Raw genomic sequence first — 12887 nt, 5'->3', positions numbered from 1 at the left:
CTTTTTTCTGTTTGTCTTATTCCCCATCGTTGTGCTGCATGTGTTTGAAATTTTCCAGAAAAGCAAATGTGTTATGGAGTGTGAGGCAGGCAGGGAGATACATGCTAGTTCAGCGTTGTATGAGACAAGGACAGGAGTGTAAATGTGGGAGGAGGAATTCAGAGGTCAGATAACAAGACCACAGGCTAAACCTCCAATCTCTTTTATCTGTCTGCCACTCACCTACCTCCTTCTCCTCCCTCCCTCCTCCTTTCTTTGTCCCGCTATCTTTCTCTCACCTAGCTACTGATGTTGTTCCTGCCTGCCTGTCTTTCTCTGTTCCAGTCTGTCTCAGTCTCATTTTATGTCTGCCTTCTGTCCCCTTTGAACCTTCCACCATTTTAACTGACTAAGTTTTAATTGATGATAATAGATTTAATGATGATAACAACCTTAATTAATTCAAGTGCAAACAATAATCATACAATTCGATGTAGGTGGTTCACACTGTTAACCTAATAAAGAGTCATTCATTAGTCACTGCTGGTGTTCCTCTTTTGATCACATACTCAAAAACAAAAAAAAAAATACAAAATAAAAGTCAAAACAGCAGTCAGTCAAGACAAAGATCCCCTGTCTACAACAAGGAACAGGCAACTTGGAAACAAGGATGATCAGTTAAAGGTGCAATAAGGTACAATAAGTAAAAGTTTTAGTAGACAAGTTTAGTATTTGGAGAGGTTAAATGTTCCTATTCGTTACTGGGGACATGTTTATTCATATGACATGAATTATGTAATGGCGAAATTATTTCTTTTTTCCCCCAGACTGCATAATACACATATGACCTTTATAGAGACATATGGGCTTTGGTGGTCCTCTTCAAAGACGTCTTTTAACCAGTGACCCTCCAGTCACCCTCCATTTTCATAAACATTTCAGAACACAAGACCACCTTCAAATGAAAAAGGCTGCTGACGATTAATTTCACCTCATGTCATCTCACAGGTGAACGATTGTGTGTGAGTGTGTGCAGCTACACACACACATATGCAATACCCCCCCTCCCCGAACCTCCCAATATATAATTTTCAAATGCATAATACTATGCATCGTTCATTCACATATGCTACTATTTTGAGACTGCTGCTGTCAGCTTTAAGCATTGCCACGTTATCAGAGGTTCTGGTTTAGCTTGGCCTGGTGGCGGTCCAAACAACCCACAGGTCCAGATGAGGACCAGATGCAGCCCAGCACTGTTTGTTCCACTCAGCAGTGGGACAAGTGCAGCAGGGCTGCTGCGGTGCTGCAGGCACTTTATTTGGTTCCATGCACAGTCCAGACAGGCATGTCCTGTGTGCATGTGGATGCACAAACACCCATGTATGCACAGGCAGGCACACATGTAAATGCATGTAAACACACCACCACTATCATCACTACCAAATAAGAAAATGAAGAACCTGTATTCTATTGTAAGTCCATATCACTCCAACCGTGTCCCCTCACTCTTTGAGTACTTGCTTTCCTTAAAAGAGTGTCTAATGATAAAGATGGAAGGACACAGTTCATTATGTCACTGTTCTGTTCTGTTCTGTTCTGTTCTGTTCTGTTCTGTTCTGTTCTGTTCAAGGAGTTTGAGATGGGGGGAGGGGGGGCTGCATTAGGCCGACTCATAACATACTCTTCCTAGACCCTGCTCTGTTCATTTCATTACATGTTGTGGAGATGGAAGATGATTGATATTGAGCAACTAATGCCTGGAGTCTGGACAAAGCAGTCCACATTATTTTACCTGATGTCTGGTATCATCTCTCTCTCTCTGTGGTTTCATTGGGGGTGAGGAGAGAGGTGAGGCTGTCTCTGTCCTACATAAATTCAAGAGCACTGACTCACTGAATCTTTATGTCTTTCTCTTTAAAGTTAGATTCTGTAAGTATAATGTTGTCTTGGCCTGGGTTTTACATTGTGACCACAAGGATAAATTAAGAAACCATTAAGCTTGCTGTTATATTGGTAACGTGGATGATAGAAACTGTGTCAGAGATCAGCTCCACTAGCTAGGGAGACTAACATTAACACTAGTTTACTGACATATTTCTACTGCACACGTGGGTGATGTGGCTAGCCACTGTAAGTAGTGCGAAAACCAAGTGTGAAGTAAGATGGACAATACAGACAGTCTGGCAGTGGCTTGAATCCTAATTACACTATTGCTTTTTTAAATATTTACTGTTTATAGCATACTATACTTGCAGCTTTCTGCACTCCTCTAAAAGAACACTCATATCAGCTTTTGTCTTGCTTTGTATGGTGGAGGCTGTAACCCACTCATGATTGCTCATCCAACACTACTTTACCCTTGCTACTAGCATGCTAGACCTATGTGAAAGAAGTAGGCAGTGCCCTTACTTTGCCTGTGGTGAAATCTATTTCACCATAAAAGACCCATTGAGGATCCTCTGAGACGATTCATTCAAGGAAAAATTATTTTTTGCGGCGGACAATTATGCTCTTCAGGGAGGTACATGTCCCTTGTACCCCACATGCTTCCTATGTTCTGTTATCTCAAATAACATGTGAGCATGCACACACACACACACACACACACACACACACACACACACAGCATAAATCATGGTGTAGAGGTGACACACCCATCTGTTGACGGAGTCACCTGCTGTGTGTTGCCAGTCTTGTGCCACAGTCCCTTTACCATTCCAGGCCTCCTGCCCTGTGATTAATTGACCCTGGGCCTGGTTAACAGCACTGCTGGGACTGGCCTGTGCTATGCCTGAATTGAAACTGTAAACAACTGTCATGGAGCACAGTTTCGTAAGACTGTTTGGGGCTGTCTGAGAGTACACTATTTTTAAGTTTCACCGTAGTCTTGTCCAGACGCAATAGATTATATTTGCAACACTGGAATGAAATGCATAATCATTACTAAAGCTATAAATTACAGGATCAATGGAATGTGAGATCACATTAAAAGTTGGTTCTTTGATCTGTGTAATATAACTGCATGATCAATTGTGACCTTTTGAAAGTTACTCATTTTGATGTATATGCCCCTGGTAAAAGCTTCTTCATCGGTTCGGTCAGAAACGCGCAAAATTATGGGAAAAAGATTTGAGCATCTTGCCTTAAGATAAGGCAATGAATCCTAAACTTATTCAACAGAATGAAGATGAAAATGAATGGCTATGGTGTAATAGAGGGCATTCAGGTGACACTCCCTCAGGTCCTTGTTGCAAATTTGGCGACTTTACCGCTAGATTTAGTGACTTTTCAGACCCTCTGGTGACTTTATTTCTCAAAAGCAACGAGCAACAAATCTTGCAACTTTTTCCGACTATAGGGGAACAATGTTAATGTGTTGACTCCCAAAGCATTTGGCAACAGCATAGCCCCCCTCCCTCTGCTGAGAGCGGGGACTGAAGCAAATATTGATATGCAAACTACCGTTTGATGTCATCTTCTAGCAACTTTTTGGTCAGCCAGTAGCTACTTTCCGTGGAGAGTTGGCAGCAGTGGCTGAGAACACCTGATTGTGTTTCTAAATGTACTGCTTGGGCATCTCAGCATAACAGAAAATATATGGTTATTTTCTGTGTTGTTTTTGACAGGGAACTGAACATTTCCCCACTGACACATCTGACCAATTTTGTGTTTAGATAATTTGTGCTTGTTAGCAGCTAACCATCACTATCTTCTTGTAAAAACATCTGATTTGCGCACTGGCTAACATATCTACTATAGCCCTAAGAAATGTATCTAGTAGGCCTATTAGCAAACACTAGCAGTGGCTAGTAGTCACATGTTACATTAACATTGGGTGCTTTGCTGATTTAGCTTACTGGCTAGTTAGCTAGCTGACAATGCCAAAAAAAAACATCTGTTTATTTAAGTTAATTGAGCTGACTCTTCTCAAGCTACAACTCCTAGTGCTTTGTAGTAGAGACTAGGACCAGAGGACAAGGGCTTAAATGTAAGATAGTTACAGTAACCTAATTTTGGAAACACATCTACCTTATCAGACCGATCAGTTTCACTTATAACATTACTGAATTGACCTACACTCACACCACCAACATTTTTTTTCAGGCATGTGTCTTTTTCTAATGAGGTTGTTATATACAGTATGTAGCCATTTTTTTCGCAGTTAATTCTCCACTGGACCTCCATGATGGTGTCATACGGAGATTTATGATGCAACTGCAAAGCCTCTCCCTGTGTCTGACCTGTTTGTCCATACCGCACATCCAAAACAGCTCTGCTTCCCAGAACTGTATCCTATGTCTCTGTAAAAGACCTGTATGTGTGTGTGTGTGTGTGTGTGTGTGTGTAAGTTTCCCCTGTCTGACAAAGGCTCAAAAAGTAACCTCCAGTAAGACTGCCACTCTGTCCCCTGAGCCTCATGCCCTGTCCAGTTTAAATAGGCTCCAGTGATGAAGCCTCATCAATAAAATACGGTCACCAAAATGAGCAGTGGAGCCAGTTATGTAATATTAATGATTTTCTCCCCTTCATAACAAGGAAATAAAAGCAGGAAAGCAGCCAAAAACAAAGAAATAAAAGGATTATTAAGAAGTAGTCTTAAAGTCTAGAATGAGCAGCTGTATACATAATGTAGCCTATCTACTCAAAACTGCTCAAAACATGAAGAAAAATCATCTTTCACTCATAAATCACAATAAAAATGGTAATATGAAGAGTTAAATTTCAGGATAATATGTATCCTAAGCAAGGACTTAAATTATAATCATATTTTAAATGGAGTTCTAATTTTGAAATGGAAATGTTCACATAATTTATCCAGAATATTTTTGACACAGAGTAAGTCAAAATCAAATTAGAGATTGAGATGAAGCGTAGATTATTTTGTTCTTTAATTTTAGTACTGAATGTTAGTACCAGGTATGATCTCTAGAATAATGAGCATGGCTGTATGAATTCTAAAGCCTAAAGTGAGAATTTCCATCATGGAAAAGAACACCCATGCCTAGTATACTGAACAGTATATTCTGCCTCAACTGTCAAGCAGCATTCGAAACATTCTGGGTTTGAGAATCTCTTAGTAGGATTTTCTCACACTATGCCCGAGAGCTCAGACCATTACCCAAGAGTCAGTGGGAAGAGATACCCTGACCTTCACCATAAACAACGACAGTTCAGTATACAGCACATGCAGACAGACAGCCAGACACACACACACACATACACACTAAAGGATGCCACAAATATACAGTCACGAATCAGACCCCTAAGGTTTTCTGGCATGTGCTATAATTTCTGTAAACAGGATGCAACATATTCCCCAGTGCTTATGGTCACAGTAACCGGCTCTATGACAGTCTAAGAAAAAACGAATAATTTCAAACGACACGAGAGAACAGAAGGCAGTGTCTAGGGCATTCTTCTACTGGGTATTCTTCTATCAATGATACTAATCTGTCAGCGGTTTGTCTCCATTTGGGCGCAGCTAGGTATTAGTATTCTCTGCCTGTCTGAGTGTGTCCATCAGCAGGAGGGATACTGAGTCATGCTATCTCTCTTAGGCACTGTTTCTTTTGGTTAAAAAATGTGCCTCTTTCAGTCAAGTCATAGAATACTGCATAAACCTACTGAATATGTCCTTACTACTCTAAACTATCCTCTGTTCAGCCAATAAGGCACTGAATCGGACAAGAAATAATTTCCCTTGTTTCTTAGGCACATCTCTTTGACGTTAGCTGACACTTGTGATGATAAATAGGGCACCAAGAATTTGCATTGTATCAGCCAACACAATGGGGTGATACACAGTATAGCATGATTCAGCATACAGCTTTGAATAAAGTTACAACAACCTTTGACACATTGCTCAATCAAATGTCTTGTTCACGTAATTATCCATGTTTTTAGATGAAAAGGTATGTGCTTAATGTCAGATGCACCATGTCTTAAAAGCCATGGACCATTATTCAAATACACTGTGGGGACAAGGACAATCTAGAGGTCTTGACAAGAATGAGAGTTTGATGAGATTGTAAAATTTCTGAAATGTGATACAGCACATTGACTGTGCAAGGCCGGTCTCATAGCATCAAGAGGTTGTTGGCTTTCAGTGCTTGCACAGGGTGTTTGTTCCCCGTATGGGAATGTATTGAAGCTAACAGCACACAAAAGGCCTGAACCATTGTTTGACATGTCTTTGTTTGATTTGTCTGCTTTAGTTTGGAGGGAAGGGGAGGTTGGCCTTGCTTCACAATCCTGCTCATCCTTTGGGAAATTAAAGTTGCACTAGGCAAGATTTTTATTTAAAAATGCACCTGTATTATCTGCCTTAATCACAAGTTGGGGCTGCAAAATGGAAAGCATCCCATTCCACCCAAATTGAGACTCGCCCTATTTGCCCAAATAAAATTCTAGGTATGGACACAGGCGGGAAATCTTCTCAGGCCACATGAAGTGACGAATCAAAACTTAGCAGTGAAATACAAACTCCTCGACAGCAGCGAGTGCGCACTCTGTCAAGAGGAAGATGGACTCAACATTAGATCTTTTTGAATTTCGTTTTTCAGATAATGACAAGTTCGATTTTAAGGAAAGCGCTTTTGCGTTTTTGCCTCTTAGTATTAATTGCATGCCTAAACAAGACTCACATGGATTATTCTTAAAAACTATTGATGAAAATGCACAATAGTGAGTTGCGTTCTGTGTTTATAAGGGTTGTCAGTGATCAAAACAAAGTGCAAATGATCCCCTTTATCTACTGCCGGAGGCCATAATGATTCCTTGATGAATAGCAGACATGAATTCTTTATTCACCCCCTTTACCATGTGGCAGACAGTGCCATTACCACCACCATCTGTCTGTCTGTCTGCAGTCCTCAGCATTGCAGTTTCACAGCTGCTGCACTCCACATTGGCCCCAGTGCTTGCCGGCTAATGCCCATACCAATTCTCCCTGGATGATGCAAAGGCTGAAAGGCCGATGGTTTGTGAAACAGAAAACTCACTATGGCGGGTTGGAAAAGCACCACCAGTTACTCTTAACAAGTTTGATGAAATCTATTTTGGCAGCTAGAATGCAGGAGAAATGCTAAGGCACAAGAACAAAGACATTACAGCCAAAGCAAGTCACAGAATCATTTTAAAGGCATTTAAAAGGTATAATTCTCGTGCAAGGGTTACATTGATTCCCCTGTCCTTACCCTTTGTATATACATTACGTAAGAAAGGATTTGCATGCAATTCTTCATTACTGTCTTTCTTCTGAATAGTTTCTGAACATAAACATAGACCTCCTGGCCATAACTGTAGCGTTCCATGTTAGTATACTCAAGCACCATAGAGAATATGGGAATTGTTCCTTCTTAGACACCATAGTTGAACGTCCTCCTCTCCCCTATATTCCTCCTTTATCTGCTCCTAGATAATTTTCTGCCTGGCTCTTATTTCTTTACCTAGCACTTTAATATTGGTTGCTTCTAATATGATGATCTTGGAATTTAAGCTTGTTCTACTGTGGCACTCAGTAGTCCCTCTGAATAAGAGTATACTATATACAGTATAATATGTTAATATAATGGCTTTGTCTTTGTTGGAGTCACTACCGTTATCTACTAGGATAGTTAGCTATGACTAATTTAAATTTGAATTAAATCCAGCCAGGCTAAATGTGCTAGCATTAGCAAAGCCAGCCAGGAGACCCATGTATGCTCTCAGCAAGGATGTGAATTCCACGTCTCGTCTAACAATACACACAGTCGGATCAGCACTCATCCAGCAAGTCACTCCTCATGCCCCCATAGCTCATGCTTTGAGGCTGTGCTATGCAAAGAAGGCCTCCCTCGTCCTCATGGCCTCTGAAGTAATGTCTGATCATGGCACAGAAACAAGAGATCCCTCTTTCTGGGGACATTACTGAACAATTGGACCAGTCTCCCTTGTTCTCTGGACCTGCTAGGAAAGGACATGAAGATTGTGGCTTTCAGCAATTTTATCTGATGGCAGCTTAAAATTCGGTGATGGCAAGCTTCAACCCAGCTCTGCAGGTTCACTTCTTGGATTGGTTGGAGGCCATGGGCTTGACTCACATAAAATCCACTACTCTCTGCTAGTTAACAAGCTCACACTGCGGAGCAGTGCAGCAGCCTTGCCAATTCTCAGCCACCCAGCTGGAGCAAGTGCACCATATCAGGATACTCACTGCCTGGGCAACAAGTAGAGTTGTCATACTTGAGATTTAGTAGGCTAAATTGCTGGCTGCATACTGTGTTAACGTCCGGTGAATCACCCCAAACCCTAGATTAACCTACTGTATATAGTGTAGCTGTATCCCATCCCATATAACGCTGTCATACGCCTCTTCATGTCTGCCACCATTTCCACAGGCTAAGGGAGGTAGAGACTGCTGTGGGTGGTGGAGTGAAATCATCCACACAGAGTCCCTCCCAGTTTACACTGAACAAAGCTTTTTCAAACTCGGTGCCTTTTAGGTCTCATAGCAGTCATACCCTTGATGCTATTATGCATGAGGAGGGTTCAGAGATGGTACGAGCCATGCACCTAGACCCATCCAAACATCAACACAATAACCTCCATAACCACAGTTTTAATGCATGCCTTTTAAAGCATCTCAACAACAAATTAGACTGCCATGTTTCATATTCAGATTAATGTTTACCCTTCAGATCAGGGGTTCAGTTTATGTCTTACTGTATCTCACATTGACCAATAATTCTCCTCACTCTGTCAATATTGCTGATGAAGTGAGGGCAAATGGAGATGCATTTAAGATACTTGTATGCCCATAGCATGTCAGCGTGATTTTCTGCCCAGGGTGTGATCCAGAGTGTGTCCCCCCCAAAGTTGCAGTGAAACCTACACCTTTGGCTGGAGATGAAACAGAGGAGACTAAAAAAGTAATTAAAAAAAAAGTAATGCAAAATGTAAATAGTAATGTACATGTAAATAGTCACACTATGCAGAGGAAAACATACTATTTGTTGCAATAATTACCATCTTTGGTCTGCTTTCATAGAAATAATGGAAAGTGTCCTGTAAAATGTAATCATAGTTGTGATCATTGTTGCCTTAATAATGGAAACAAAGACATACACCACAAATCAAGCCATAGATGCAACATGAACTTTTCTTAATATTGACTGGCAATGCTGTAAACCCTTTAAATATCCCTAAGTCACCCTTCCTCTGCCTATATGGAGCCTCCTCGGTAGTCTCTGCACAGCGGGGCCTCCTCGACCGGCATGTGTTAAAGACAAATATAACCCCCCGTTACCAAAGCTGCGAGCTAGACAGCAGTCTGTTTCTGTTGCGCTCCTGCTGAAAAGTCACAGAGGTGCGAGGAGGGCATGTTTCTTGCTGTGCTGTTTGCTAATCATTGGTTAAGGAGAGGATGTCACGGAGGACAGGCTTCAGCTTACGTTCACTCACTGCACTGTGAGTCACAAAAGATAGGTGAATGGATGGAGGGAGGAAAGGAGTGAGGGAGGTAAGGGTGGGTGGTAATATAGCAGGAATACAGATAGATTGATTCTTGGAGAAAGATAGATAGATAGATAGATAGATAGATAGATCAAAAGAGTTACATACATACATACATAGACAAAAAGTTTCACTGTTGATTTTCTCTTTTTCCACTACCCCTGCTGAAATGTTCTATATGCTCTCATGCTTTCCTGCCTGAATCAATGTGATGAGTCTATTTTGTCTACACACCAATTTAGACAGCATGTGACCCCTTTATAGTCTACAATGTGGCCCTTTGGTATGGTACACTGTAAGCCAGTATACTCCCCCCCCCTCCTCACTCCCCTCCCGCTCTGCCATCCCCCCCCCCCCCCCCCCCCCCCCCCACTCTCTATTTTCCTCCATGCCATGTGTCACAGCATGTCTGGGAACTGTGCAGTCCTGTGGAGAAGAGAGGTTGATGATGACTGACTTCACACTGACCGCTGACTCATTCAAAATGTGTTCTAAAGACTGTTACAAGTCATGATAAAAGTGTTATTAAGCTATCTTCTGTAAGGCAGTGATGTAAATGCATGAGGATCTCAACCTGACAATATAATGTAAAGGAGTTTGGAAAGGATAGAAGCTAACTTATATCTCTGGATTTTAACCTAAGCTTAATAAAGCTCAACCCTGCCATGAACGAGCAAAGCCATTACCCTAATTTGTGCTGTAATGTTAATTTAGAAGACACCAGTGACCTAAGAAGAAAAGGACCATTGTATTTATGAATTGAATGGCATTTTTTTTTTTAATGAGTGAATTTAACTTGAATTTGGAACGTTTAAATTAATAGCACGTCATTTAGTTTAGTTCTCCACTCCAGGTTTGGCCCACGTTCAGTCGTATTCCACTCCATCCCTTCCCCTCTCAACAAACAGATATCACACAGCCAGACCCGGGAACAGTAGAGTGCAGCAGCTGACATGGGGAACCTGATCCCTGGGCTTTCCAACAGCACAGCTTGTGCACTGCAGACATTCCTGGCATAGGGGGATCATCATATCTTCCCTCTTTCTACCTCAACTCCTGCCCTATTTCCTTTCTCATCTCCCCATCCTCTTTTTCCATCCACACACATGGTGGGGGAGAAAAGCTGGGGAGATGGCTCGCTGTCCTCCCATTTCCTGCTTGCCTTTTTTTTTTAAATCTACTTTTTCCTCTCCCTGTCCTCCCTTTCTCAAACCCTTTCATTCTTTCATTTCTTCTTATCCATCCTTCCTTCTCTCTTGTGAGTATGTCGTGAGTAGTTACAGTCAGCGACATCCTCGCACATGCAGTCCCACTTAGGGACACATGATCAGATAGCACATTAATCCAGATATGATTGAGTTTCCCTCTCTGTTTGGCCAGTTGACAGCCGGACAGGAGGTTTGTGTTTGGATGCCATTTGTAACTACCTCACCATCTGTATGTTCTGCACTAGAATCAGTGTGCCCTTGCAAAATAGTTATCTTCTACAGCCACAGTAAATGTGCTGAATTTTGATGAACTTTGCTAAACCTGCCTTAAAAACACAGTCCTTGATGCTTTCTTGCTGTCCAACAGCTATGATTACTAAATTACCTGAATTGTTGCAGTTATGTTGTCACAGGCTAATAATGGGACTGATATGATTTAGATGAAGATTTTACTCATTTCCACCTGTAATTGAAACTAAACTGTGTTCCACAGATTCCCAGCAGGCCCACCCAAGTGGTAGACATCTATAGTTACCGATTGCTGTGTCTTTATTTACCCAAGTTCGTCTCTCTTCCTCTCTCAGTGTGCACCTTACTGCCGGAGACACAGTTGGCTGAGATGAGTCAGTAATTTAATTGGTTAGAAATATATCACATTAATCAACTGATAACCCAAAGTGATGGTGATCAAATCTATAAAAAAGTGCTTGAGACAAATGTGTGATGTTGAAATTTTCTTTGGAACGTTTAATCCAAAACCCTGTCCATTATCAAAGGCATTGACGTTTGTTGTACAAAAGAGGGATGTGTGTCATCAGTGTCTCTGCTTAGTAAATGGAAGGCACTTGCTGGCCATCTCTGCTTGTGGTCTGGGGCTATATATATAGGAAATGTGTCAAAAGGAAGTGACAGTCACTGACTCACATGCAGCATCTAAAAAACTGACAGCTTCAAAATGACATAAAATTTTGTGGCATACATGTCATACATACTACATTTTATATTAAGTTGTGTATGAAGTTTTCCTGCTTAAAATCTGAATGACATACCACATAAAGTGCTGCTGTATCTCTACTGGGAAACTAATAAGAAAGTACCAGTCAGTTGTTGTCCATCTTCCGTCAGTCATACAATTTTCCCTACAGCCTCTGGCTGCAGTTGTCATGACATAGTGTATAGGGATGTGTGAACTTGGCTTAAGTAAGGTGGGGACATTACCTATAAAACAGTTGCCACATAATCACCAACATTCAGGTGTAACAAATAACACCTCAGCACACACAACAGCATCACAGACAAAAGCACACACTATAAAACTGTACAACCATACAGCAAAAAAACAACATCAACAATAAAAACAGCACACTCACCCTTCAAATAAACAGCCCTGTAGAATCTGTCAGGTCTGACGCTTGGTGAAGCACAAGTGTTATATCCAATCCAGGTAATCGGTCACAGAGAGAAAATCAACAACAAAAATCCCTGGCTGAGAGAAGCCGAAGCTGCACTTCAGCTCTGCTGCTGCTCCCCTCCTGTTGCCGCTTCCATAGGATCTGGCCGGCTGACTCAGTGTGTAGAGAGAGGATTGAGTTTGCTGCGGCTGGAACGAGCTGTTATAAACTTTTCCCCTGACTGCTCACACCATCTGCATGCTGAGAAAGTCTCCGCTGTGGACGGGATGGCTGCCGCGGTCAGCACAGTCACAGACACATGGGGCACCAACACAGGAGGAGTTTGCACACACACACACGCACACACACACACATACATACACAGACACAACACTGCGCAGCCTATGCAGTCCTAACTCCTCACACACCCTGGCTAGCGAGAGAGACACTCACACTCAACTTGCTCTGAGAAGACTGAGTGTGTATGTTGGTAACTGTGAGCAGGTTTTGTAGAGAGAGAGAAGGAGGAGGGGAGAAAGGAGGGGGCAAGTGTGTTTGTGTGAGCATGTTTGAGGAAGTCTGACTGACTGAGCTGTCCCCGACTTTTTCTTGGCTTTCAGATGACACACAACCAACTGGCAGCTTTCATCCACTCACACAATGTTGCGCAGTCAAACAGTTACCAGACTTTGCCATGTTCATTAAATGGCATGCTTTATAATGTGCAATGAAAAGTCCTAATTTGCTCTGCATGTCTGGTTCAGGTTGTCCGTGAGTAATTCAGCATACAAACACAGAAAGTTGCCCTAGTTTT

At 41.8% G+C, this 12887-nt stretch overlaps 1 protein-coding gene across 2 annotated transcripts in view; it reads right to left on the bottom strand.

The window, feature by feature from the left end:
- The window catches only part of arhgap24 (Rho GTPase activating protein 24), an 84233-nt gene extending 71746 nt beyond the window's left edge, over nucleotides 1–12487 (bottom strand). For both annotated transcript variants that reach the window (XM_071529401.1, XM_071529399.1), the window contains exon 1: nucleotides 12053–12487. The gene's annotated coding sequence lies outside the window, so the exon portion shown is untranslated. The remainder of the gene's footprint in view (nucleotides 1–12052) is intronic.
- Between the last annotated feature and the right edge of the window lie 400 nt (nucleotides 12488–12887).

Source organism: Centroberyx affinis, unplaced genomic scaffold, assembly GCF_046629955.1.
Source record: "Centroberyx affinis isolate AG114_WGS23_722 - 3 ecotype Tasmania unplaced genomic scaffold, CSIRO-AGI_Caff_v1 ptg001787l_1, whole genome shotgun sequence".
Classification (NCBI taxonomy): Eukaryota; Metazoa; Chordata; class Actinopteri; order Beryciformes; family Berycidae; genus Centroberyx; species Centroberyx affinis.
Note: the sequence above shows the minus strand (reverse complement) of the source record. Positions and strands in the feature narration are given on the sequence as shown.